At 36.0% G+C, this 5,000-nt stretch overlaps 1 protein-coding gene across 1 annotated transcript in view; it reads left to right on the forward strand.

The window, feature by feature from the left end:
• LOC115216336 (tetratricopeptide repeat protein 23-like) overlaps window positions 1-5,000 on the forward strand; it is a 190,548-nt gene that overhangs the window by 17,417 nt on the left and 168,131 nt on the right. The window lies entirely within an intron of this gene.

Here is a 5,000-nt window from a genome sequence, read left to right on the forward strand (position 1 = left end):
GGATCCTTCTGACCATAACTAATGGCTCTATTTCTATAAATTCCATTAGAAATATTGATAAAACATCATTATCTCTTAATAATGCTTACAAACCAATAGAAAAAATAAATATTTTAAATAATTTATTGTCCCAATTAACTTGAAAGCATTTTAATTTATAATGTAAAGGTGTTAATTTTTTAATTAACAAATATCAATTTGTGTATTTTTGTTTGTTTTCTTATCTGTTTCTTTATCATTTAATTTTGTTTTCACCTCCAGGGAATTAACAATAAATTAACAGTCACCATAAAATTATTGCACCTTCCTCAAACAATAATACCTTTTGCGTGATTTCCCAAAAATTTATTATATTACAATAATTAAATATTGAACACTTAAAATGTGTTTTTTACTCTCTATATATTAAAAAGAAAGAAACATTTATATTAAAAATTTGGTTTTTTTTTTTTCTGCTTTCCTTGAAATTTTACCTGAAGGTGTAAGTGTGTGTGTCTGTATGTGTGTGTGTGAATGTTAATGTGTGTTTATGTGTATGTATGTGTGTATGTATTTGTGTGATTGTGCTTGTGTGAATCTCTTCAAAGCACACATACACGCATAAATATGTACACACATGCGTACATATACATGCACACATTCCTGACATTTTCTTATTTTAATGTTCAAATGCAGTACTCATACTGTTCTCTGCAATCATCTTCTCTCATCATTATCATTAACATTATAATTATCATCACCATCACTGATATATATATATATATATAATAATAGTTTAAGGGAATATTATTCCAAACTTACAGGGAAAAATTCAACTTAGAAATACTAAATCAAATTTCACAAAATATAATATATATATAAATTAGAAAAAACACACCTTTTATCAATTCAACAATGAAAAACTAAATTACACTATCTAGAAAATTACATACAATAGAAATATTAGATATAAAATAAAAAATATAATGATGATTAAGTAATGTGCGAAATAATAAATAAAACGTATATGCACACACACACACACACACACACACACACACATCTTGAGAAGTGTAGTGATTTGACTTGTGGTGATGCTTGTATGTTTGGAGAGATGTGAATTAATGGAGGCAATTGTTGTAAGAAGTTGATACTATAGAATATATTTATTTTTTTTATTAGAATGAAATTTGTATTCAATAAAAATAAAACAGATTTCAGTTAATTAATTACATACACCTTAGTGATCATACTTATCTACTTTACATTATCATTGTAAATTTCAACTTTCCAAAACGAAAAAAAATATAATAAATATAGGAGTGGCTGTGTGGTAAGTAGCTTGCTAACCAACCACATGATTCAGGTGTGTTCAGTCCACTGCGTGGCATCTTGGGCAAGTGTCTTCTGCTATAGCCCGGGGTCCAATGCCTTGTGAGTGGATTTGGTAGACGGAAACCTGAAGAAGCCTGTCGTTATATGTAATATATATATGTGTGTTTGTCCCCTAGCATTGCTTGACAACCGATGCTGGTGTGTTTACGTCCCCGTCACTTAGCGGTTCGGCAAAAGAGACCGATAGAATAAGCACTGGGCTTACAAAAAATAAGTCCCGGGGTCGATTTGCTCGACTAAAGGCGGTGCTCCAGCAGTCAAAATGACTGAAACAAGTAAAAGAGTAAAGAGTAAAGAGTATGTTAAATTTCTGTTATCTGTAATATTATTCTTTATTCAACTCAAAGTAATACTATGGAATACTGTGTAATGCTACGAACCCTATAAGTTCAGTTAAGGTTTTTCTGGTAAGACGTCTGATTCCCAGTCACATTGTTCCAGGTTCAGTCCCACTGTGTGGCAACTTGGGTAAGTATCTACTGCTATAACCCCAGGCTGACCAAAGTCTTGTGAATGCATTTAGTAGACAGAAACTGAAAGAAGTCTGTTGTATGTGTGTGTGCCTGTGTGCGTCTTTGTGTTTGCATTTGACATTAAGCAATATTTGACCACCAGTTTATGTTTCTATAACTTAGCGATTCATCAAAAAAGCGAAAAGAGATCATAAGGATAAGTACCAAGGTTAAGAGTAAGAATTAGGATCAATTTGTTCAACTAAACCCTTTAAGGTGACGCCCCAGCATGGCCACTGTCTAATGACTGAAACAAATAAAAGATATTATTAAGTTAACAATTGCAGCGTGGAAGGTGTTTGTAAGCCATTTAAGAAACACACAAAAGCCGTTCGATTCACTTCAACATTTAAGTTTAATTTGTCAAAATATTTTCGACGCTTTAAGACCGTGAACTGTTCACTGACAAAAATCCGTGCTGCATGGATTTTTGTCAGTGAACAGGTCGCGGATTTTAGCGACGAAAATATTTTGACAAATTAAACTTAAATGTTGAAGTGAATCGAACGGCTTTTGTGTGTTTCTTAAATGGCTTACAAACACCTTCCACGCTGCAATTGTTTTCATTCCTGCACACGATCTTAGATCAAATCACTTGCTATGCAAGTACATCTCCGTAACTTATTAAGTTATTTATGCAATATCATTACTTTGCTGTGGAGGTGCATTGGTCCAGTGGTTAGCGCAGCGGACTCGCGGTCGGAGGATCGCGGTTTCGATTTCCAGACTGGGCATTGTGCGTGTTTATTGAGTGAAAACACCTAAAATCTCCTCGAGGTGCTGACAGGGGGTGGTGGTAACCCCTGTTGTACTCTTTCGCCACAACTTTCTCTCACTCTCTTTTCCTGTTTCTTGAGTAACGCTGCGATGGACTGGCGTTCTGTCCAGCTGGGGGGAACACATATGCCACAGAAACTGCAGGAAACCAGGCCCATGAGCCTGGCTAGGCTTGAAAAGGGCGAAAAAAAAAATTAATTTGCTACAATGTGAACTGAGTTCCCTATTAACAGGTCACTTGTATTGGTAGTTGTGGCCTATTAGATTAACACTTCTAATTCAGATGGTTGAAAGTGAGATGTCTTGGTGTAATCATAAAGTGGTTGGCGCACTAAGGTTTATAAACGATACAAGGTTCAATTTCAGTAGGCATCATCATCATCATCCTCATCATCATCGTTTAACGTCCGCTTTCCATGCTAGCATGGGTTGGACGATTTTGACTAAAGGCTGGCAAACCAGGTGGTTGCACCAGGTGGTTGCACCAGGTGGTTGCACCAGGTGGTTGCACCAGGTGGTTGCACCAGGCTCCAGTATTGATTTGGCAGAGTTTCTACAGCTGGATGCCCTTCCTAATGCCAACCACTCCGAGAGTGTAGTGGGTGCTTTTTACGTGCCACCGGCAACATTTTCTCTTTTTTATTATATACATGTGTATGTGTGTACACATGCGCACACACACACACACACATACTGGTCCTTCAGTAGTCAAGGAGTTGACCATACATCCTGAATACGTTTGCAATGGCCTGGGCAAGATTTTTTTAAAGAAGACTGACACTAGCCTATGCATGCAAGTCATTGCTTTCTATGATACCAAAGCTTAACCAAAAGAAAAGCTACAAACTTACATACAAACATGCATACATACATTTGTGGCGCACTGAAGATTTGTAAGACATTTTGGATTCCAAAGATTCTCCATCTATGATTCTTTGAATGAATAGAATCACACACTTGGGTGTGTGCATCAACAGCTCAACCGACACACCAACTCAATCACATATTTATAAATTCTGGGAACTCCCTTAACTTAAAGTGGCTTGGTACTTTGTTAGTGACTGGCTTGAATTCTCTTGAGAAGTACCATACATACCTATATACATGCATGGTGGAAACCAACTCATGACCAATTGAAACTACTTCCTAAACTCAGAAAGTCTGTACAAATATTCCAATAGTCCAATAATTTTCTGTAGCATGAGTTTGTTTTGTACATTAAATTTGTATAGGACTGAACCTTTTCCAGCACAATCAGCTATAAAATCAGTGGCACAACAGAGGTTGAGATGATCAGAAACCAAATGCATCTCAGTTTTTAAAAAATTTTTTTATACAAGTTCATCTTCTCATAAAAGGAAGTTGAAATGAAAACCAGAGGTCCTTTACTCTCAGTATTTAACATTCTAGTTAACTCATAGCTGGGATTGTAACAGGTGGTTCCACATACAATCTGTAATACAATACATATGTACTCTACAGAGTACATTGTAATTAGTCTTAGTATAGTAGGGCTTTACCAAAACAGCCCAACAAGTTATGAATTATTTGGTGCTGTAATGCCTCGGGGTCTATAGAATAAAAGAATAAACCAAATGAGCTAACCTCCGATGTACTGTACCAAGGAAATATACAGGTTTTTTTTACTCTGCAACAAATTTTCTACTATAGAGCATTTTGTTTCAAGAGCGTTATCTTTTATCTTCATCAGGCAGTGTAAATTGACAGAACACCTTCTTTAACCAGGTCTCAGGTGTTGAGTTCAAGATTACAAGATTTAGGGCGGCGAGCTGGCAGAATTGTTAGCACGCCGGGCGAAATGTGTAGCCGTATTTCGTCTGCCATTACGTTCTGAGTTCAAATTCCACCGAGGTCGACTTTGCCTTTCATCCTTTCGGGGTCGATTAAATAAGTACCAGTTACATGCTGGGGTCGATATAATCGACTTAATCTGTTTGTTTGTCCTTGTTTGTCCCTTCTGTGTTTAGCCCCTTGTGGGTAGTAAAGAAATAGATTACAAGATTGCCCAGAATGTATAACCAGGGGAAAACAAACAAAAATGACTTTGAAAAATCTTTGTACATGTGTGTGGTGGTAACTCACTTGGAAAACCACCCCATTAAGTACTGAAAGCAATGAAACCCAGAGTGTTGAGAGTAAAGGTGAAATTTGCATTTGATAGTTGAATATTGATAATGTATTTCATTGTTTAAATAACGGACAGAGTCAAGACTATTGAAAAGGTTGCAAGACGCAACAAAAATTTTAGGAAAATAAAAATAAGAAATAAGTGGAAATTTTACCGGTGAGTGTGTTACATTTATAAGGCACAAAAAG

Source organism: Octopus sinensis, linkage group LG10, assembly GCF_006345805.1.
Source record: "Octopus sinensis linkage group LG10, ASM634580v1, whole genome shotgun sequence".
NCBI lineage: Eukaryota > Metazoa > Mollusca > Cephalopoda > Octopoda > Octopodidae > Octopus > Octopus sinensis.